Source organism: Mus musculus, chromosome 7, assembly GCF_000001635.26.
Source record: "Mus musculus strain C57BL/6J chromosome 7, GRCm38.p6 C57BL/6J".
NCBI classification, from domain to species: Eukaryota; Metazoa; Chordata; class Mammalia; order Rodentia; family Muridae; genus Mus; species Mus musculus.
Genome location: NC_000073.6, coordinates 105822440 through 105847324, shown reverse-complemented (window position 1 = coordinate 105847324; position 24885 = coordinate 105822440). Strand labels below are relative to the sequence as shown.

General features: G+C 39.7%; 1 non-coding gene across 2 annotated transcripts in view; it reads left to right on the top strand.

The window, feature by feature from the left end:
• The window catches only part of 9130208D14Rik, a 32755-nt gene extending 8687 nt beyond the window's left edge, over positions 1–24068 (top strand). The window contains exons 2-3 of one of the 2 annotated variants that reach the window (XR_105147.4): positions 8226–8292; positions 15806–24068. This is a non-coding gene — a transcript (RIKEN cDNA 9130208D14 gene). The remainder of the gene's footprint in view (positions 1–8225; positions 8293–15805) is intronic. The other variant, XR_378399.2, reaches the window with a different exon arrangement.
• The last annotated feature ends 817 nt before the right edge of the window (positions 24069–24885 follow it).

The window sequence follows — 24885 nt, the reverse complement described above, 5'->3', positions numbered from 1 at the left end:
CTTTTGTGCATGTGTGTGCTTATTAATATTAGCAATTATTCTAGGTTCCCCTCCACAACATCTACCTAGCAACAGCTTGCTTCTCTGCCTGCTAGGTTCAGCCAGGAGCCAGGCATATAAAGACTGCTCAGCTTGCATGCCTCCTCCACCCCCTCCATCTTCTCTCTTCCCAACATGTTCACAGGCAGCCTCTTCTCTTCTCTCTCTTTCTGTCCTTCTCTGTCCCCCTTCTCTGCCTCTACCCCTTTCCAGGTTCCCATTCTGCTCCCTAACTCTCCCCCCAATAAACTTCCTTTTGTACTAGGCCTGCCACATGGTGATTATTCCTCAGAGTAACACCTTGATAGGGTCTGCTAAAGTACTCCCTCCCACCGCATTAAATTGCATTTTATAAAATACAACCTATAATATATATATATATATACATATATATATATATATATTATGTAATATATATTAGAAGCTCACACATATATACAATTATTATGTATGTTACATTATATATGTATTATGTATCATATAGATACGTGTTATATATTATATATGCTATGTGTATTATGTATAAAATATATCTGACTTTTATAATTTTCCATGCTCTTTTCTGCAATGATCCCTGAGCCTTAGGTATAGGAGCTGTATTGTAGATGGATCAGTTGGGCCTGAGCTCCACAATTCTGCTATTTAATGTGTATAGGGTATGTCCTAAATATAAGGACAAATGCTTAGGATATACCCTATACACATTAAATAGCAGAATTACGTGTTATGGTGGTTTAGTAAAGTGGCAATTTCAGGGTCTCCAAAATCCATGACGTCATTAGCACTGATTAGTTGGCTAGGTTTCCTGTCTTGTTGGCATGATTTCTGTCTTGTTGAGCAGTTTTTAGATTGAATTAGAGAACTATTGGTTATGCCATAGTATTTGTGACACACCTGCAGCCTTCATGCCATTCTGGTTATTGTGGTGGTCCATAGGCTTCATACCTAGCTTGCTTCTACTCTTTAAAGCTTGCATAGCTCCTTCTGCTAACATGAAAGCTAGTTCTCAAGAAAGAAACTTTCAGATCAGATCCAGATAAGGTCCTCTACCCCTGTGTCTGAAGTGTATGGTATCTTCAGCAACAGGCACTTATCTTCTACCTCTAAGGATATGGGGGGCTACCAGGGGCAATAGAAATAACCCATAATGTTTTGGGAGTCTCTTGGACAACCCTGACCTAAAGAGGGTTTCTCAGCTTCTCACAGCTTTGGCAGGGGTGGGGGCTTAATAAATAGTCTATATCTCTTGGGTAAAACACTGTCAGCCTAAATGGAAAATTTTACTTAAACTATGAATATTTATACACTGACTTATGTGTACTATAGGTGTTTTTAGGTAGAAAGATAATAGTATGATTCCTTGTGACTTTAGACATACTATTATTTTATCTTCCTTCATCATTCTTCTTTATTTATCTTTCTCTCCCTCTTTATTTAGAGCCCCTCACAGTTTCCCATTTCCTCTTTCAGATAAGTTGTGCCTTATTATTCCTTCTCTTTTGCTACACACACACACACACACATCCCTTTTTATTTTCCTGGTTTCAGCAGTTAATCCAGATTATATGCTCAATCTGAAGAGTTGGATCTAGGAACCTCAAATGAGAGAGAACTCGTGTTCCTTGTCTTTCTGGGTCTTGTCTCAGTATAATCTTTTCTAGTTCCATCCATTTACCTGAAAGTTTTATTATTTAATTTTTCATTATAGCTGAAAAGCATTCCATAGTATGTATGCACCACATTTTCATTTCCATTTGTTGGTTGAAAAATATTTATGTTGTTTCCATTTCCTAGCTATTGTGAACACAGCAGCAATGAATATGCAATATGCAATGAATGAGCAAGTTCCTGTGGAGCCAGTATCAGTCCTCCAGGCATACAAGGAGAGACACAGCTGGGTCATATGGTAGACTCATTTTTAGCTTCCTGAGGATTCTCCACACTGATTTCCAGAATGACTGGAACATTTTTGCAATCACAACATCAGCAAGTGAAAGTCCTCTTTCTCTAAGATTTATTTTTAGCTTTTTGAAGATTTTCCACACAGATTTTCAGAGTGGCTAGATCAGTTTGCAGTCCCACAAATAATGAATGAGAGCTCTCCTCTCCCCATAGCCTGACTACCCAACATTTGTTGCAACTTGTTTTGTTAATCTTTGCCACACTGAGTAGGTTAAGATGAAATCTCAAAGTTGTTTGTTGTTGTTGTTTTGTTGTTTTTTTGTTGTTCTTAATTGTGTCTTTCATCTTTGAGATTATAATATAATTACATTATTTCCTCCTTCTTTTTCCTTCCTCTAAACACTCCCATATATCTATCTATCCTTGCTCTTTTTCAAATTCATGGCCTCTTTTTCATTGTTGTTACATACATAGATATACAATAGTCAAAGTTGTTTAAAGTTTCCCCAATTGTCAGAGATAACGAACATTTTTTTGGATATTTCTTAGTCATTTTATTTCTTCCTTTAAGAACTCTCTGTTCAGATCCCAAGCCCATTTTTTGAAAGAGTCATTTGGTTTCTTGACTCAGATGTATTGTGTTTTATAAAACGTGGTATAATTGCAATGGAAGGGAAGGTGTCCCCCTGAACAATCCAGCCTTGCAACAGACCTAATATAAAAACAATTTATTGGCAGGAAGAGGGAAGGGGACCTGAAAAGGAGTAGTGACAGAGAAAGGGGGTAGTCAGAGAAGGTGAGAAAGAGAGAAGAGGGAAGAGGGAGAGAGGGAGGAAGTGAGAAAGAAGCCAACAGTGAACTTTGGGAGACAAAGAGAGAGTAAAGAATGGAGGAGGAGGAGGAGGAGGAGGAGGAGGAGGAGGAGGAGGAGGAGGAGGAGGAGGAGGAGGAGAGGGGGGAGATGAAGAGAGAGAGAGAGAGAGAGAGAGAGAGAGAGAGAGAGAGAGAGAGAGAGAGAGCTGGAGTAGCTGAACAATCTCTCTTATACACCAGGTTGACTTGCACCTGGAGGCATGTGATGGTGTAAGCTGGTGATAAGTTGCTGGTGCTAGGTTGCTGGGAGGAGTCTAGTAGAATTGTCTGTAAGCCAATAAGATGTATATCTGGGAAACATTCTCTCTCATTCTGTGGGCTTCCTCTTCACCTGATTGTTTCCTTAGCTGTGCAAAACCATTTTAGTTTTATAAATTCCCACTTATTAATTTGCTACCATAATTGTTTGACAAGTGAAGTCCTACTTAGAAACTGAGGGTTCCCATTAAAAAATGGGGCTCAGAACTGAACAAAGAATTCTCACCTGAGGAATACCGAATGGCAGAGAAGCACTTGAAAAAATGTTCAATATCCTTAATCATCAGGGAAATGCAAATCAAAACAACCCTGAGATTCCACCTCACACCAGTCAGAATGGCTAAGATCAAAAATTCAGGTGACAGCAGATGCTGGCGAGGATGTGGAGAAAGAGGAACACTCCTCCATTGTTGGTGGGAGTGCAGGCTTGTACAACCACTCTGGAAATCAGTCTGGCGGTTCCTCAGAAAACTGGACATAGTACTACCGGAGGATCCAGCAATACCTCTCCTGGGCATATATCCAGAAGATGCCCCAACAGGTAAGAAGGACACATGCTCCACTATGTTCATAGCAGCCTTATTTATAATAGCCAGAAGCTGGAAAGAACCTAGATGCCCCTCAACAGAGGAATGGATACAGAAAATGTGGTACATCTACACAATGGAGTACTACTCAGCTATTAAAAAGAATGAATTTATGAAATTCCTAGCCAAATGGATGGACCTGGAGGGCATCATCCTGAGTGAGGTAACACATTCACAAAGAAACTCACACAATATGTATTCACTGATAAGTGGATATTAGCCCCAAACCTAGGATACCCAAGATATAAGATATAATTTGCTAAACACATGAAACTCAAGGAGAATGAAGACTGAAGTGTGGACACTATGCCCCTCCTTAGATTTGGGAACAAAACACCCATGGAAGGAGTTACAGAGACGGAGTTTGGAGCTGAGATGAAAGGATGGACCATGTAGAGACTGCCATAGCCAGGGATCCACCCCATAATCAGCATCCAAACGCTGACACCATTGCATACACTAGCAAGATTTTATTGAAAGGACGCAGATGTAGCTGTCTCTTGTGAGACTATGCCGGGGCCCAGCAAACACAGAAGTGGATGCTCACAGTCAGCTAATGGATGGATCATAGGGCTCCCAATGGAGGAGCTAGAGAAAGTAGCCAAGGAGCTAAAGGGATCTGCAACCCTATAGGTGGAACAACATTATGAGCTAACCAGTACCCCGGAGCTCTTGACTCTAGCTGCATATATATCAAAAGATGGCCTAGTCGGCCATCACTGGAAAGAGAGGCCCATTGGACTTGCAAACTTTATATGCCCCAGTACAGGGGAATACCAGGGCCAAAAAGGGGGAGTGGGTGGGCAGGGGAGTGGGGGTGGGTGGATATGGGGGACTTTTGGTATAGCATTGGAAATGTAAATGAGTTAAATACCTAATAAAAAATGGAAAAAAAAAAAAAGAAACTGAGGGTTGGGAAGAGTCTTGGGGGGGGGGGGGTGGATTTTCAGACTCATCTGACAAAACCTTGGAGAAGGATTGCAAGATCTGGCTGGGTAAAGAGGTTGGATGTGAAGTAAGAGGAGCCAGTGGTCAGGGACAGGCAGAACAGGGTCTAGTGGAAGCCTAGAGATCAGTGGTGACACTGGGGTGACCAGACTAAACCAGGACACAGGATTTGGGACCTAGACTATATATATCAAGGGGTGAGATGTATAGAGGAGAAGAGTAGAAGAACTCATCCTAATCAACCCTGGAGTAGAATGTACAAGATCTGGCCAAACAGAGACGTTGGATGTCATGCTCAGCTATTTACAGGAGGATTGGGTATTTGAATACAGGTCCTAATACTCATACCAATGGGCTAACTCAAGGGCTCTTGTTTGCCCATCCCCGACTCTAGATCTCAAGATCTGACCAAAGAATCTATAACTTCTCTCTAAAACTCACCCTCTGCTATCCATAAATACCATTATTTGAATTCAAGAGCTATAAAGCCATTGTCTCAGGGTGGCTTTGATGGCTATAAAGTTTTCCAGGACCCTAACATCCCTTCCCCACCTAATCCCAGTGAAGTTCTGTTTTTAGTTCTGTCAAACTCAAAAATACCCCAAAATTTCCCATATCATAACTTTTCCAATAAATATTTTAATCAAAGGGCTATATAATCTGGCCTATTGTCCTTCTTGAACCCTGAACATGAGACCTTATAAGGATCATGGTTTAAAAGATGGTTTAGTTATGTATTAGTCAGGGTAGAATTCTCTAAAGGAGTATGTGTGTGTGTGTGTGTGTGTGTGTGTGTGTGTGTGTGTGTGTGTGTGTGTTGGGCGGATTTGTTAAAATGGCCTACAGGTTGTGATCCAGCTAGTCCAACAGTGGCTATCTACGAAAAGAAGGTCCAAGAATCCAGCAGCTGTTGTTCAGTCCACACTGCTGGATGCCTCAGCTTGTCTTCAGTATATATCAGAATCCCAAAGAAATAGGCTATAATCACAGTGAAGGAATGGACTTGCCAGCTAGAGTGAGATGGGCAATTATGCCATGTCCTTTATATGGGACCCCAAGAGAAGGTATGGCCCAGATTAATAGTGTGTCTTCCCACTTCAAAAGAGCTATATTTAAAGATACTTCTTCCCATATCAAAAGATCTGGTTAAAAGTGGGTCTTCCCATTTCAAATGATTTAATTTTAAAGATCCTTGAAGGTGTATTCCAGATGTAGTTGAGTTGACACTCAAGAATAGCTATCATAGGTTATATGATGACATCCTGTCTTTTAAACAAAAGGTTCTTGAATTCACACATTTGTGAATATCCTATTTTTCCTTTTTTTTTTCAACTCCAAGTGCCCATTCTTTTTTTTTCTTTCTTTCTTTTTATTAGGTATTTATTTCATTTACATTTCCAATGCTATCCCAAAAATCCCCACACGTTCCCCCACCACTCCCCTACCCACCCACTCCCACTTCTTGGCCCTGGTGTTCCCCTGTATTGAGGCATATAAAGTTTGCATGACCAATGGGCCTCTCTTTCCACTGATGGCTGACTAAGCCATCTTCTGATACATATGCAGCTAGAGACACTAGCTCCAGAGGGTACTGACTAGTTCATATTGTTGTTCCACCTATAGGGTTGCAGATCCCTTTAGCTCCTTGGTTACTTTCTCTAGCTCCTCCATTGGGGGCCCTGTGATCCATCCAATAGCTGACTGTGAGCATCCACTTCTGTGTTTGCTAGGCCCCGGCCTAGTCTCACAAGAGACATCTATATCTGGGTCCTTTCAGCAAAATCTTGCTAGTATATGCAATGGTGTCAGCGTTTGGAAACGGATTATGGGATGGATCCCCAGATATGGCAATTTTCCTTTTGTTATTTCTAGTCTCAATCCATTATGATCAGAGAAAGAAATCTTTTATTGCCTCAGACTTTTAGTATTTTTTGATATTATGCTTACCATATGGAAAATGTCCATGTGTCCTATAGAAGAATGTGTATCTTGTTCTAGGAGAGAGCATTATGATGACTTGAGTTCAGTTTTACTGGATTGTGGCATTGTTCTGGCCCTCTATTTTCTTATTAATTTTCTATAGCTTCATATTCTTTATTGAAAACACCATTTATTACTATAAAACTCTCCAATTATTTATTTGCACCTACCCTAGCAAGAGGTAAGATATTCTAAAGAAACTTGAGCTTGTGTCTTTGGCTACCAGACTATTGAAAAAATGGGCACCTCCTTCCGCAAGAATTAAAATTTTCTCAGGTGTTCATGGTGAGGGAAAGGAAGCTCAGAAGTACTAGTGCAATAAAAGCTACCTTCCCAGAAATAGATTTCACACTGTTCTGACAACCTATTAGATCATTTTGTAGGACAAAATGGAAGCAAGACAACAGATAAAGGGCAGGACCATATTTTGTCAGGAATATATATATTTTCATATACCTGTAAGTCATCTGTATGTACTCTTAAAAGTTACATTCATTTATTGATTGGTTTTCTGTATGCCATGGTATACAAGTAGAAGTCAGAGGGCATTACCAGGATTGAACTCAAGTCATCAGACTTAGCAACAATAACCTTTACATGTCAAGCGATCTTGCTGGCCCTGTACTCATTGTATTAAGAAATTGTATTAAGAAAGGTCTATTGCCCAATTTTTTCTGAGAGAAAAAGAGGGGGGTGGTGTAAGCATGCACATTATAAATAAAGGTAGGGAGTCAACTAATAGGAGATAGTTCTCTTAGTGTATATCCTAGAGATTAAATTCAGATCCTCAGGGATAGTGACAAAGACCCTTAGCCACTCAGCCATCTCACAGGCCTCCTATTGTCTACTTTTGAATCAACTTTTTGCTTTTACCACTGAGATTTATTTTTAGTCCTCTATATACTCTAGATACTAATGTGTTATCAAGTATTATCGTTTTCAAGTTTCTTCTAACCTATTCATTATCAGTTCTCTTCTTCTTCTTCTTCTTCTTCTTCTTCTTCTTCTTCTTCTTCTTCTTCTTCTTCTTCTTCTTCTTCTCCTTCTCCTTCTCCTTCTCCTTCTCCTTCTCCTTCTCCTTCTCCTTCTCCTTCTCCTTCTCCTTCTCCTTCTCCTTCTCCTTCTCCTTCTCCTTCTCCTTCTCCTTCTCCTTCTCCTTCTTCTTCTTTTTTGGTTTTTCAAGACAGGGTTTCTCTGTATAGCCCTGGCTGTCCTGGAACTCACTTTGTAGACCAGGCTGGCCTCAAACTCAGAAATTCACCTGCCTCTGCCTCCCAACTGCTGGGATTAAAGGCGTGCGGCACCACGCCCAGCGTCAGTTCACTTCTTAGGTATTCTCTGGGTATAAATTCTACTCTCAGAATACATGTGGCTTTCTAAATTCCTATAGACAAAGGGCTTTTACATCCTACTTCTGCACAAAAATATCTTTCTACACTCTTTTTTTTTTTTTTTTTTTTTTAGGTTTCTAGCATGTCTGTGGTTTTCTTTATAATCCCTTTCTATGTAGAAGTGAGTTGTTATTTTTCATCCAAATATATTAGGAACTATCCTTGACATAGTAGTTTTTTGCATTTCTTTATTGTTTCTGAGATAGCTCAAAGCTAGGAGGAAAGTTATCTGTTGTTCTCTCTCTAGAATCAGAGATCAAGAACCCACAATAGAAACACAAGCTATCTTCAAGATCTCTGCTGAGCAAAGGAAGGTAACTCAATTTCACAATACTCCCTAACCATTTTTTAAGCTGCCTTTTTCTTGAATCATTTCTTTTATTTCTGCTTGTTGGTTTATTGGTTTGATTTAGGGATCTTTTGGGGGGATGGGGTTTTTTTTGTTTGTTTTTTTTTGTTGTTGTTGTTGTTTGTTTTTTGAAACAAGGTGTCACATTGTCATCTAAGCTGGTCTAGAAACTCACTATGTAGCCCAGACTAGCTTTTTGTTTGTTATTTTGAACAGTATTTTCTTCTGATGGTTAATTTGTTCTTTGGGGTTGTTGACATAGATCATCTGTGAATAAAGGCACTTTTACTTATTCCTTTGTAATATATGTACCTTTTATTTTTCCTTTCCTCAGAATAGGATTTCCAGGAAATTTTTAATTCTTTGAAGATTGTTGAGTAGTCTGATGGCTGAAGAAAAAGGCACCAGTGTCTCATTCGATTAGCTCCTCTCCTTCCAGGGCAATTACGGAAATTTTTTAATCATTATTCATGATACCTTTTCTATCAGGCATTCTTCAATATCTAGTAAACTCTTTGAGGCTTTAAACATCTTAATTATTTTACTGTTGCTTGCCTGTCTGTCTGTTTATTCATTTGTATGTTTGTTTATTAATATGTACGTGGGTATAGGTGAGTTAAAGCACATATATAAAGGAATAAAACCTGGGTTGTCAACCTTGTTAGCAAGTGCCTTTAACCACTGATCCATCTCATGAGCTCCTTTTTTTTTTCTTTTAGTTCTAAATATTTTTTAATTCTTTAATCTTTTTTTACAGTCCAGACTTCATCCCCCTCCGGGTCCACCCTCTGACTGTTCCACATTCCACACCTCCTGCCCACTCCCCACCTCCAAGTGGATGTCCCCACCCACCCATCAGACCTCCACACTCCGTAGGGCCCTAAGTCTCTCTAGGGCTAGGTGCATCTTCTCTGACTGAGTCCAAACCGGGCAGTGCTCTGCTGTATATGTGTTGGAGGCCTCATATCAGCTGTTGTATGCTGCCTGGTTGGTGGCTCAGTGTCTGAGAGATCCCGGGGTCCAGGTTAGTTGAGACTGCTGGTCTTCCTACAGGGTTGCCCTCCTCCTGAGCTTCTTCCAGCTTTTCCCTAATTCAACCACAGGGGTCACCAGCTTCTATCCATTGATTGGGTGTAAATATCTGCATCTGACATAGCTGCTTATTGGGCCTTTCAGTGGGCAGTCATGATAGGCCCCTGTTTGTAAGCACACCATAGCAACAGTAATAGTGTCAGACCTTGGGGCCTCCCCCAGAGCTGGGTCTCAATTTGGGCCTGTCACTGGACCTCCTTTTCCTCAGGCTCATCTCCATTTTTGTTCCTGAAGTTCTTTCAGATGGGAACAATTCTGGGTCACAATTCACAGTTTTTGACTGTGTGATGGCAACTTCATCCCTCCACTTGATGCCCTGTCTTTTTCTGGAAGTAGAATCTACAAGTTCCCTCTCCCCACTGTAGGACATTTCATCTAAGGTCCTTTCCTTTGTGTCCTGAAAGTCTCTCACTTCCCAGGTCTCTGGTACATTCTAGAGGATCCCCCCCACCTCCTATCTCCCGAAGTTGCCTGTTTATTCTTTCTGCTGGCCCTCTGGGCTTCAGTCCTGCCCCCCTACAATACCTGATCATGTTCCTATTTTCCCCTCACTGTTCCTTTTCCCACCCAGGTCCCTCCCTTCTTCTCCAGATCCAGTGATTGCTTTCTTCTCACTCCCAAGTAGGATTGAGACCTCCTCACTTGGGCCCTTTAGCTTGTTAACCTTCTTGAGTTTTGTGGATTGTGTCATGGATATTCTGTACTTTTTTGGCTAATATCCACTTATTACATACCATGAGTACATACGATGTGAGTACATACCATGCATATCCTTTTGAGTCTGAGATACCTCACTCAGGATGATATTTTCTAGTTCTGTCCATTTGCCTGCAAAACTCATGATGTCCTCATATTTTTTGTCTTTTTAAAGCTAATATATTTAATATGATTATCTCCAGTTGTATTCTACAAATGACATAGTTTTAATCATCTTTATTACTGAAATTTTCCATCATGTATAGAATATATACCTTTTTATTCATTCCTCTTCTGTTGGACATGCAGGTTGGTCCTTTAATTTTGTCTTTGTAATATATAAGTATATCTGTAATATGTTGACTTGGAGTCTTTTGGGTAAATAGCATGAAGTTGTATAGCTGAGTAGATGTATGGTTACTTTTTGAGGAATTTCCATAATTATTTCCATAGTGGCTTTGATTTTTCTCTTCTTTTTTTTTTCTTTTTTCTTTTGCACTTTTTATTGGATATTTTCTTTATTTACATTTCACATTATTCCCTCTCCTGGTCTCCCCTGCCCCAGGAAACCCCCTATTCCATACTCCCTCCCCCTGCTTCTATGAGGGTGTTCTTCAACCCACCCACTCCCAAATTCCCTGCCCTTGGTCCTATGAAGGCTTGATAGGTGCCCACTGGGTCCTTCATAGGACCAAGGACCTTTTCTCCCATTGATGGTTGACAAGGCCATCCTCTGCTAAATATGCAACTGGAGCCATGTGTACTCCTTGATTGATGACTTAGTCCCTGGGAGTTCTAGAGGGTCTGGTTGGATGATATTGTTGTTCTTCCTATGGTGTTGCAAACCCCTTCAACTACTGCAGACTTTCTCTAACTCCTCTACTGGGGACCCCACACCCAGTCCAATGGTTGACTGTGAACATCTGCCTCTGTATTTGTAAAGCTCTGGCAGGGCCTCTTAGGAGACAGCCATATCTGGTTCCTCTCAGCATGCACTTCTTGGCATCCACAATAGTCTCTGGGTTTGGTAACTGTATATGGGATGAATCCCCAGGTGGGACAGTCTCTGGGTAGCCTTTCCTTCAGTCTCTGCTCTACACTTTATCTCCATATTTGCTCCTGTGAGTATTTTGTTCCACTTCTAAAAAGGACTGAAGAACCCACACTTTGGTCTTCCTTCTTACTGAACTTCACATGGTTTGTAAGTTGTATCTTGGGTATTTGGAGCCTTTGGGATAATATCTACTAAGAAATGGAAGTGGGTGGGTAGAGTAGCAGGGCAGGGGAAGGGTATAGGGGACTTTCGGGATAGCATTTGAAATGTAAATGAAGAAAATATCTAATAAAAAATTGGGAAAAAAAGGACATTTGGGTTCTTTCCAGCTTCTGATTATTATAAATAGGCTGCTATGAACAGAGTGGAGCATGTGTCCTTATTACATATTGGAGAATCTTTTGGGTATATGCTCAGGAGTGGTATAGCTGGGTCCTCTAGTAGTACTATAGCCAGTTTTCTGAGGAATGGCCAAACTGATTTCCAGAGTGGCTGTACCAGCTTGCAATTCCACCAGAAATGGAGGAGTGTTCCTATTTCCACATCCCCACCAGCATCTCCTGTCACCTGAGTTTTTTATTTTAGCCATTCTGACTGTTGTGAGGTGGAATCTCAGGGTTGTTTTGATATGCATTTCCCAGATGACTAAGGATGTTGAACGTTTCTTTAGGTGTTTCTTGGCCATTCGATATTCTTCAGTTGAAAACTCTTTATTTAACTCTGTAACCCATTTTTAATAGGGTTACTTGATTTTCTGAAGTCTAACTTCTTGAGTTCTTTGGATATATTTGATATTAACCCTCTATCGGATGTAGGATTGGTAAAGATCTGTTGGTTGCTGTTTTGTCCTTTTGACAGTGTCCTTTGTCTTACAGAAGCTTAGCAATTTTATTATGTTCTATTTGTCAATTCTTGATCTTAGAGCATAAGCCATTGTTGTTCTGTTCAAGAGATTTTCCCCTGTGCCCATGTGTTCAAAGCTCTTCCTCACTTTCTCCCCTATAAGCTTCCATGTGTCTAGTTTTATGTGGAGGCACTTGACCCAGTTTGACTTGAGCTTTGTACAAGGAGATAAGAATATGTCAATTTGCATTTTTCTACATGCTGACTGCCAGTTGAACTAGCACCATTTGTTTAAAATGCTATCTTTTTTCCACTGGATGGTTTTAGCTTCTTTGTCAAAACTCAAGTGACCATAGGTGTGTGAGTTCATTTTTGGGTCTTCAATTCTATTCCATTGACCTACCTGCCTGTCTCTGTACCAATATCATACAGTTCTTATCGCTATTATTCTGTAATACAGCTCGAGGTCAGGGATGGTGATTCCCCTAGAAGTTCTTTTATTGTTGGAATAGTGTTCATTATCCTGGGTTTTTTTGTTATTCCAAATGAATTTGCAAATTGCTCTTTCTAACTCTATGAATAATTGATTTGGAATTTTGATGGTGATTACATTGAATCTGTAGATTGCTTTTGGCAAGATGGCCATTTTTACTATATTAATCCTGCCAATCCGTGAGAATGGAAGATGTTTCCATCTTCTGAGATCTTCTTTGATTTTTTTTCTTCAAAGACTTGAAGTTCTTTTCATACAGATCTTTCACTTGCTTGGTTAGAGCTACACCAAGGTATGTAATATTATTTGTGACTATTGTAAAGGGTGTCATTTCCCTACTTTCTTTCTCAGTCTGTTTATCCTTTGAGTAGAGAAAGGCTACTGATTTGTTTGACTTAATTTTATACCCAGCCACTTTGCTAAAGTTGTTTATCAGCTATAGGAGTTCTCTGGTGGAATTTTGGGGGTCACTTACATATACTATCATATCATCTGCAAATAGTGATATTTTGACTTCTTTCTTTCCAATTTGTACCCCTTTGGCCTACTTTTGTTATCTAATTCCTCTAGCTAGAACATCAAGTACTATATTTAATAGATACAGAGAGTGTGGGCAGCCTTGTGTAGTCCCTGATTTTAGTGGGATTGCTTCAAGTTTCTCTCCATTTAGATTGATGTTAGCTACTGGTTTGCTGTATATTGCTTTTACTATGTTTAGATATGGGTCTTGAATTCCTGATCTTTCCAAGACTTTTAACATGAAGAGATGCAAAATATTGTCAAATGCTTTTTCAACATCTAATGAAATGATCATGTGGGTTTTTTTTCTTTAAGTTTGTTTATATAGTGGATTACCATATATTGAACCATTCCTGCATCCCTAGGATGAAGTCTACTTGATCGTGGTGAATGATCATTTTGATGTGTTCTTGGATTCAGTTGTCAAGAATTTTATTGAGTATTTTTGCATTGATGTTCATAAGGGAGATTGGTCTGAAGTTCTATTTCTTTGTTCTGTGTGGTTTAGGTATAAGTATAAATGTGGCTTCATAGAACATATTGGATAATGTTCCTCTGTTTCTATTTTGTGGAATAGTTTGAAGAGTATTGGTATTAGGTCTCCACAAAACTCATCTGGTCCTGGGCTTTTATTGGTTTGGAGACTATTAATGACTATTTCTATTTCTTTAGAGGATATGGGACTGATTAGATCATTTATGTAATCCTGGTTTAACTTTGGCACCTAGTATGTGTATGAAAAAATTGTCCATTTCATCCAGATTTTCCAATTTTTTGAGTATGAGCTTTTGTAGTAGGATCTGATATTTTTGAATTTCCTCAGTTTCTGTTGCTATGTCTCTTTTTTCATTTCTGAGTTTACTAATTTGGATACTGTCTCTGTGCCCTCTGGCTAATGGTTTATCTATATTGTTGATTTTCTCAAAGAACCAGCTCCTGGATTTGTTGATTCTTTGTATACTTCTTTTTGTTTCTATTAGGTTTATTTCAGCCCTGAGTTTAATTATTTCCTGCTGTCTACTCCTCTTGGGTATATTTGCTTCTTTTTGTTCTAGAGCTTTCAGGTGTGCTGACAAGCTGCTAGTGTAAGCTCTCTTCAGTTTCTTTTGGGAAGCACTTAAAGTTATGAGTTTTCCACTTATCACTGCTTTCATTGTGTCCCATAAGTTTTGGTATGACGTGTCTTTATTTTCATTAAATTCTAAAAAGTCTTTAACTTCTTTCTTTATTTCTTCCTTAACCAAGTTATCATTGAGTAGGGTGTTGTTCAGCTTCCATGTGAATGTGTGCTCCATTGTTTTTTGTTGGAATTTAAGACTAGCCTTATTCCATGGTGATCTGATAGGGTGCATGGAATTATTTCAGGCTTCTTGTATCTGTTGAGGCCTGTTTTGTGACCACCTATATGACCAACTGTGGAGACAGTATCATGAGATGCTGAGAAGAAGGTACATTCTTTTGTTTTAGGATGAAATGTTCTAGAAATATCTGTTAGATCCATTTGGTTCATAACTTCTGTTAGTTTCACTGAGTTTCTATTTAGTTTTTGTTTCCCTGATCTATTCATTGCTGAGAGTGTGTTGTTGAAGTCTCCCACTACTATTGTGTGGGGTGCAATGTGTGCTTTGAGCTTCAGTAAGGTTTCTTTTATGAATGTGGGTGCCATTGCATTTGGAGCACAGATGTTCAGAATTGAGAGTTCATGTTAGTAGATTTTTCCTTTGACCAGTATGAAGTGTCCTTCATTATCCTTTTTGATAACTTTTGGTTGAAAGTCAATTTTATTTGTTATTAGAATGGCTACTCCAGCTTGTTTCTTGGGACCATTTGCTTGGAAAATTGTTTTCCAACCTTTTACTCTGAGGTAGTGCCTGTATATGTAACTGAGGTGCATTTCCTGTGTGCAGCAAAATGCTGAGTCCTATTTAAATATCCACTCTGCCAGTCTATGTCTTTTTATTGGGGAGATGAGTGCATTGATGTTAAGAGATATTAAGGAAAAGTGATTGTTGCTTCCTGTTATTTTTGTTGTTAGAGTTGGGATTCTGTTCTTGTGGCTGTGTCCTTTTAGGTTTGTTCATATTGTTGTTCCACCTATAGAGAGGCCAAAGGGAAAAATCATGAGTTAGAGTCCAGCCTAGACAAAATAACAAGCTCCGGGCCATCATGAGCTACATAGTAAAAACCTGTCAGAAGAGGAAGGAAAAAGTAACAGAACAATAGGAATTGAACCCAGTCAACACTGGTTTCACAAAAATTAATGAGAAAAACATAATGTACAGATGATATCACTTGTTTTTAAAAACATCAAACAAACAGAAAAAAAAAAAACCTCATGTATGTTATCAAATACTATCTTTCACATTAATTCCCTCAAAGCAATTGATTCTCTGCAAGAGAACATTTAAAAATCAGGCAAAGTGTCAGGCAGTGATGGTGCACACCTTCAGTTTCAGAACTCAGGAGGTAGAAGCAAGCACATCTCCAAGTTCAAGACCAGCCTGGTAAATTCCAGAAAAGCCAGAACTATATGAAAAAATCCTATCTTGAAAACAAATGAAATCAGGCAAAGTGGCAACTCACCATAGTATCAGAGAGAGAGAGAGAGAGAGAGAGAGAGAGAGAGAGAGAGAGAGAGATGTTTTAAATGCACTTGAACAATTACAGGAGATGAAAAAGACAAACAGAGTTGAAACATTATTAATTCACTTTTCTGGACACACAGCTGACACTTCTTAAGGTCATACACAGACAAAACTAACTACAATCTGTTCCTCACAGAGCCATGGCAACAACAAACTGCATTCCTGATGAGCCTCAGCTAAGAAGCAGAATGAATGATGATCTCCAGGAGTTGCTGAATGACGTGGGACTGTCTGTTGACTACTGGCTACCTAAGCTTCAGGAAGATCTGGGTGTGACCTCTGCCCAGGCCTTACGATATTTAGACAAAAGAGACCTCCAGAAGCTGAAGTCTCAGACACAGCACACTTGGGAGAAAAAGGCTCTGGAGAAGCTGCTAGACCTCTCACAGCCAAATAGTGTTGCAGAGCTGCAGGAGACTCCAGGGGAAATGATAAAGAACAGGCAGAGGCAGGCAGGCCAGGCACTGCAGGCTCTGAAAGCCTTGCAGTCAGAAGGGAAGCACAGAGAAGAAGAGGCAGTGAGGAAAAAAGAAGCAGAGTTGAGACAGGCAATGGAGATCCCTGAGGAATGCTGGCCAAGTGCTGAAGTGTCCCTAAAAGACATCACTGAGATAATGGAGAGATATCTCAGTCACATGCAACAGACCTTGGCTCACAGTCCAAACCTCTCAGATGGAGACCTGGTAAGATGGGCATCTGGAGGACTGGCCCTGCAGGGAATTTATAAGACCAGCCACCAAAGAAGTCTGATTCAGAAGAGAGAAGAGCTACTCAGTGTCCCTAAGCAGTTCTCACTTGTTGGTCCAGAACATGGCACATGGATAGAAAAAAAGGAATTTTCATCTTTTCAAGAACAAGCCATATTTACACAGACTATAAAGACAATGGGTTTCAGTCCAAACTCCTTGGTTAAAGGTGAAGGTTGGGGACTTAGTCTAGAAGCTGGTATGGGTCAAAACAGACAGGCAGAATCTGAGGATATCCACCAATTCCATTCAGAGCAAACTTATTTCTGCTCAGCCAGGTTCAGCTACATCCCATTGGCCACCTGCCATTTTCACATCAATGATCTTCAACTCTCCAAGGCTGCTCTCCAGGAACTAAAAACTATTGAAGAACTCCTGGAGCAGACTACACACCCAGATGGACTACCCTTACTAAGGCACAGGGCTGAAAACTTTTTCCACAGGTTTGGCTCTCATGCTAACCAAGGCCCTCTGCACCTGGGGGGAATCTACTGCTGGAAAGCCATTTCAGAAGGTTTTGAAAGTGAGCACTTGGCTGATGTAAAGCAACAAACAAAAGAGATTTTGGATATTTACATCAGGGGCAGCTATAGTGGCTTTGGAGTTAAAGTTGGTGCAAGTGTAAATATGGCAGACACACATTCAAAAAAAGCATCTTACAATACAACTCATCAAAACTTTCAAACCAAGGTGCAACTATCTGTAGCCAAGATAGGCGGACCAGCAGAAGCAGATGGAATTGCCCAGTGGACAGCTGGTCTTGTAACTAGCAATCAAACCTGGTCTGTCATTGATAGGGGACTACAGTTGGTACCTATTTGGGACATCATCCTGTCTAGTCACAGAACTGATTTTAAGAATGCTCTTCAAGTGGCTAACTGCCTAAAAGACAACTACACTGCTCTGACTGGACTCCCTGCCCAGATTCAAGAGGGGGAAGAATTTCTGACTGCTAAAAAAGAAGCTAAGCTTTTCCTAGAGGACATAAAATGCTGGGAGGTTTCTGATCCTGAAGAACAGCTTAGTAAGTTAACAGATTTTATGCAAACATTGAGTCAAAAAATAAAAGGTTATAACATTTGGATTAACACATGCCTCACTGATTGGGATCTGCAGAATTTTCTAATAAATACTGTAAAGTTCTGCAAAACTTCACCCACTTATAAAACTCAGTTTATTAAATCTCAGTTGTGCATCCTTCTAGAACCTCATGTCTACAAAGTTACAAACTTTCCTGAGGCACACTCCATCATACAGTGGATCAATCAGTCAGAGTATGGGGAAGAGCAAGTCAAAATCACCTCATTTTCTGAATTCATTAAGACCTTAAAGAAAACCCATAAATACCTGATGGAAGTGAATTTCAAAAATGAGGCCCCAGAAACAGTGGAAGAAGCAGAAAGAACGGCTACATATGAGGTCACCACAGCTCTCAGCTCCTTCTTGAAGTACCTCAAAGAAACAGAACAGCCAGACATGCAGCTGCTGCTGCTTTCCATTGCAGCTGGTGCAGGCTATCAGTTGGTAAACAGTATTTTTCAGCATCTTCTGGGGTGTGATGAGTTAAACTTCCTCTTGGATCAAATGCAAAGTAACCAACACAAATACCAAGAGCTTAAAAATATTTGCAACTACAGAGCCCAGGCATTCCTGGTGCTCACAGCTCTAAGAACCACAGTTGAAATCACAGATATTTCTACAGAAGAGAAAAGACAACGTTTGGCATTAATTAAACAACATATGGGGACACTGTTGTCTGAAGAAGTTGCACATGTTCTCACAAAACATGGAGAACATCATGACTGGGAAAGTCTGGAGAATGATTTGAGACTACTCATTGAGGGGGACTATAAAGCCACCACCCATTACTTACAAATGGATGAGGTAAAAAAACAATTGCAAAGTCTCTGCCATGGAAAGAAGCAGACCTATAAACAACAATGTAATGAAAACAAAACAAAGGAAATGATAGAAAATAGGCCTTTCCTGGACTTACTCCAACGTCTAGGCCTAGACAATTACTATCCAAAAAGGATGAGCAGAGCTGACTTCCATCTGATCTATAAGACCTCTGTGTACAATTCACAGCCAAGGTCTGAAAAGGAGCTTCCATTCTATTTCCTACAAAAGCTACTGATGTTGGATTATGGGTTGAGACATCTTGTTTTAAATGATGATGAAAGCATAAAAAAACAGATCTCCATAGGTTCCTCCAATCATGAAAATGAAGATTTTGATCCATATGGGGATGTCATTAAAGACAATGACAGTTCTAGCTATCCTTCAGCCACTGAGTCCTGGCCCCACATTCACCCAATGGATATCCAGATGGCCATTTTTCACTGTGCAGATGATCATACCAGACAATATATTTTATCCAAACTTTGCATTTGTCAATATTCACTCCCTCTTGTAGTACCAAATCCCAACACTTCTCAGGTTGAATTTTGTCTCTGGTCTCTCAGACAAATTAGGAAAAGTTGGCAAGATGCAAGTAAATCTCCACAGGACAAGAGCTACAGTCACAGAAATCAGCAGATGTGTCGTGTCTCTACCCCCATTGTATCCTTCATTAGAGTTGGAAATGGCCTCTCTGCTTCCAAATCTCAGATCATGAACTCTCTTCTCAGTAAACGTAAACATGATGTGTTTTTTCACAGACACTGCAGAGGAAGCAACAAACACTGTGTCCTGATGGGGGGAGTTGTGGAAATCTGCTGGTTCTGTCCAGCCGGCCAAGGTGAGGACATGTTTGACAATTGTCTGATGTTCACCAATCTTCATGGAGATGCCAAGGAACATAGCCAACAACTCAGCTTCCTCCAAGATGTCTCTTCTCTCATTGTGATCCTCATGTCAACTTCTGATAACAATAAAGAAAACCAAAAGCTTGTCAGACACCTCTGTCAGTCATCAACACCTTTAATCTGCTTGATTGATGACAAAGAAAAGGCCATAGCAAATACTTCTGGTAAAAGAATGAGAATTGGCATCAAGAATAGAAATGAGGCAGAATTAACAGAGGAGCTCACCAATGCCATCAAACATTTTCTAGTGCTCTCTAACACTGCTCTCAGTTTAGAGGACTGTTCACAGACAGCTCGAGAACAAGGATTCCTTATTGATGAAGACCAGAGAGACTGCAAGGAAGCCAAAGAAAAGGCACAGACTATAATGGCCCTCCTGGAGGAATACAAGTTATCTCAGACAAAAGAAAATTTACTACCCCTTCAAGGACAACTTTGGCACCTTTGGTGTAAGAAAGACAAAGAATTCTATCATCTGAGAGAAAAGGGGAATCGGAGCATCGAACAACACAAGAGTGAGATTGAAACAGAGAAAAGAATAATTCGACGTCAGCAGTTGGAAAAAGCCTTTCCTCTCAATGATTTAATGCGCTCTGTTCTCGAACTCCTCCAAGACTATTCAGAAATGCATAACAAACTCTACTTTTTGCAGTGGCTGACTCTGTTTTTTGACAATATGACTATAGAACACCTGGAGAAGTTACACAAAAAGCAGAGATCTTTGTGGTTAATACTACAAACAGAAAAGCAAAAAGCACAGAAGAGCAACTCCCTGACACTCTGGCAGAAGCAGATAGAAGCCATCTCCACAGAGATTCATGACTGTACTTTAGGAATTGAGCACCTTCTCCGAGAAGTTGGCCAGATCTATGAAGCTCTGGAAGAAACTTCCTCCTCTAGAGATAGCCTTTTTCTCTGCCTCCCTCAAATTGCTGCAGACCTGATGATAGCTGGTGTTCCCATTGAGCTGATGGACGGGGATGCTTCATATGTGCCTCTAAAGTGGGTAGCAGCTATTTTTGACAAGATCACAGAGAAAGTTGGAGACAAAAGGCTGTTTGTTCTCTCTGTCCTTGGCCTGCAGAGCTCAGGGAAGTCTACCCTACTGAATGCCCTGTTTGGCCTACAGTTCACAGTCAGTGCAGGCAGGTGTACCAAGGGTGCCTATATGCAGCTCCTGAAGGTGGAAGAGACATTCACAGAAGAACTTGGCTTTAATTATGTGCTTGTTGTAGACACAGAAGGACTTCGAGCTCCAGAACTCAACAACAAATCCCAGAATTGGGACAATGAGTTGGCAACCTTTGTGATTGGCCTTGGAAACTTGACTCTGATCAATATTTTTGGGGAGAATCCCTCAGAGATGCAAGACATCCTACAAATAGCTGTCCAAGCCTTTCTAAGAATGAAACAAGTGAAAATCTCCCCCAGTTGCCTCTTTATCCATCAAAATGTGGGAGAAGTTACAGCTAAAGACCAAAATATGGAAGGACGGAGGTGTTTAGAGCAGAGACTGGATGAAATGGCAGTAACAGCAGCAGAACAAGAAGAATGCTCAAATGTATTCCACTTCAATGATGTCATTAAGTTTGATGTCAATAATCATGTCTACTACTTTGCTCACCTCTGGGATGGCAATCCTCCAATGGCCCCTCCCAATCCTCGTTATAGTCACAATGTTCAGGAACTAAAGAATAGAATTATTTTGACTGCCAAACAGGAACCCAGAGGTAGTATCATGAGGATATCAGATGTCAAATTTCGAGTTCAAGATTTGTGGAAAGCCCTTGTCAATGAGAACTTTATTTTCAGCTTCAGGAACACCAGAGAGATCATGGCCATGAGCAAGCTGGAAACAATGTATAACCACTGGACCTGGGAGCTGAGGAGTCACATGCTGGACTTTCAAAACCAGCTAATCAATCAGATTCAGAACGGGAAAGTTCAGGCACTCAAAACAAGCATATTTGAGGCTCCAGTCACAGAAAAGTATATAGCAATTAAGCAAGAACTTGAAAAATACTTCAGTGAAGACCCAGACAATGAAATACTGGTTCAATGGAAATCAAATTTTGAAAATAAGCTAACAATCCTTAAAGAGGCACTGATTTCAGACACCAGAAGGAAAGCCAATGAACTTATTCATTTAAAAAAGAATCAAGAAAGGCTGGATAAAAAAAAGTCAAGTTATGAAAATGAATTGTTGGAAAGAAGCAGAAAGTTGGCTTTAACTGTAAAAGGTAAAGAATTAAATGAAGAAGAGTTATATGAAAAATTCAATCCACTTTGGAAAAAATGGGTCTGTGATGTGTCCTTAGATCTTCCTCCAGTCATAGAACCTGACATTGACACAGATTCTGAAAACATCCTCTGGGAGTATTTCCAAAAGGAGATAAACATGGTGGACATACTAATGAGATATTCTGAAGACAAATTTCAAATAAATTATGATGAGCATGTAAAAATGAATAAGAAGTATAACTTCATGACTCGGACATTAAAGGTCTGTGATAGGGAATCCATTAATATGACCACTGAAAATATTATTACAAGATTTAATAAAACTATCAACAATATTCATAAGCAACAGTGTGATTATAATATAAGTTATTTCCATGAAATCCTGAGAATAATAGAAGAAGAAGTAAAATCTGCACATACTGAGGAAAGATATACATTTACAAGCAAATACTTCATTGACTTATCCTTGTGCTTATTCCAAAGAGCATCTAAAAGTTTTAAGGAAATGCACAAGGCATTCAAGAGAGCAAATGACCCTGTGAACTATCTGGAGAGAAAGAAAGATGATTTCTTTATGAGTTTTAAGATCTCCTGCCAAGGTGCCACCTCCATCAAAACATTTGTTGATTTTCTTTGGCACAAGCTCACCCCTGCTATCTCTGTCACCATAAGGGGGAAAATGGTCATTAAAATTGCTGGAGACATGCGATCTAGCTGCCCTGAATTCAATGGAAATAGGGCTAACTTAGAGAAGCATATTCTCATTTCTCTGGCAGAAGAAGAAAATTTTGATAATTACTGGCAGTACCTTCATCATACAAAATCTTTTTTTAGCAGCTATATTGAAAACCATATTAAACGATACTGTTCAGATGAAGGAAGTAAAAAAATAAAGACTTTTTTAAAAATAAGTTTAGGTGACATCAAGAATGCCATCCTGTCTGCCATTCATGAATCCACAGCAGTAGCTAAAGATAAAGGCAGCACTGCATCTCACTGGCTGGATTTGTTCTGTGACCACCTAGGGAGCAACCTGATCTTCCCAAGGAGAGACCTCATAAGCATCGAGCACCAAGAGATAACAGATACTGAGTTTCTTAAAGAAGCCATGAGCAAAGCTTTGGATCCTGCAATGAGGAAAGTAGAAGAGGATTGTTCAAGTAAGCCCATGGATGAAATTATTCCTGACATTGAGAAAATTCTCTCTGAGCATCTCTGTGGCTGCTGGAAACAGTGTCCTTTGTGTAACGCAATTTGTACAAACACCATTCCCCAGCATGAAGGAGACCACAGTGTGCCATTTCACCGTCCTCAGGCTGTCAGTGGTTGGCATAAGCATAAAACAGACCACTTTGTCATTGATTGTTGTACCAGTTCAGTAGCAAGTGACCGTTTCATGCTTTTGGGAAATAACCGGGAAATCCCATATAAGAACTACCGACAGGCAGGAGGGGATTATGCCACGTGGAGCATCACCCCAGATTTATCCACCCAGTCATACTGGAAATGGTTTGTCTCACATTTCAGATCAAAACTAGAGGAAAAATACCAGAAAAAATTTACGGGTACAGGTGAAATTCCAGAGGCATGGGCCAAAATCACAAAGGAGGATGTGCTCAATGACTTGAAAGAACAATAATATTCAATGAGTGGCTCAATATCAGGAAGAGTCACAGCATACTTAAATAATTCTAAAACTCCTCCTACTAACAAGTCTCCAATATTTCCATTTTTTAGAATGAAATATGTAAAAGCTAGAAGCTTTACTATAAAATTTCTCTAATTCTCTTTGTCTTGATTTCTTCTGGTTTAAAATCTAATTATCATGGCTAGGAAGATGGCTCAGAAATTATGAGCAGGTGTTGTTCTTCTTGAGAACCCGGGAGAATTACTGGCATCCACTTGGCAGCTCCACAGCCATTTGGAACTCCAGTTCCAAGGAATCTGATACCCTTTTCTGGCCTCTGTGGGAAGCTTGCACACACAGCAAGCAATCATAACATACAAAATAATCAATTACCAATATATGCAAACATATGATAAAATAAAATCTACTTAAAATGCCTAAGTCATACTTCAAACCATAGCTATGTACATTTTTACAGTATATAAACTTAGGGACATTCCTGTCGATGACAGTGGAGATACCAGGAAAGGAACGATAAGGCCTGTATATATGAGGCTAGCACATGTGTATCATTCTACAGCATCCAATCTCATAATATGTGAGGTACTCACTTATAAACGCACTCTAAAATTAGAATAAAGAATATACAGAATATATTCTATAGAATACAAAGAAGTAGAGAATATAGTAGCAGCTATCATGGGCTGAGGGTAGCATAAAGGAAAGGAGAGAAAGGGGAGAAAGTCTCAGACACAGGAATAGGATCTGTTTCACCATGGTTAATAATGTGCCTTTTGAAACTGCTAAAAGAGCACATTTTAAATGTTTTTGAGACAGAGTGATTAATATGTGAAGTGATGGATATGTTTATGTGCTCGTATGTTTATATGCTTATTTGCTCATTTCACAATGTACAAATGGCACTACATTGAACGCATCATTAAATATAATCAATAAAGACATTAAGTTTCAAAAATATAAACATGTAGGTTTCTTTTTAAATTAATTAATTTTTTTCACTTTACACATCCCAATATTAGCACCCCCTCTCCTCCCAGTAACCCCTCACACAGATCCTTCCCCCCGTTCCCCTCTCTCTTCCTAGTCTCAGAGCCCCATCTCCACCCTCAGCACATCAAGTCACACGTAAGTTTCTTAAATGAAAATTGATAATTATGCTAAGAAGGTTTTCAGTTTTTCATTTGTTTGTTTGTTTGGGGAGGGGGGTTGAGGAGCTTTTTGGTTTTGTGTTTATGTTTTATTTTTAAACAGGGTCTTATGCAGTCTAAACTGGCCTCAAATTGTGTAACTGAAGATAACCCTTAACTCTTGATCCACCAAGCCCAATTTATGTGGTACTATAAATCAACCACAGAGTCTTATTGTGTTAGGCAAGCACTCTACCAGTTATACTGAGAATCGTTGAAATGATTCTCTTTTTCTTAGAGGATGGAAGTATATTAATATGAGAAAGTCTAGCAATTGAGATGTGTCTAAAAACTACCTCCTTAAGTTTAATGCTTTTTATTTGGACTTTGGAGAAATAATCTGCAAAGCACATTTTATTTCACCTTCCCCTCCAAGTTGCAATTCTCTTTATTCCAACACCTCAGTATTATCTAGAAAAACAATTTAACATTTCGTGTTAGCACTGTGTTACCTGAGTTGACAAGAGAGCGAAAAAGAAATGTGATATCATCCCAGATACTGTCATAATCTCTCGTACTGCTATCACTGTAATAATGGTGCCTGTGGGAACATAGTCACTATACCAACACAAATACCTTAACAGTGA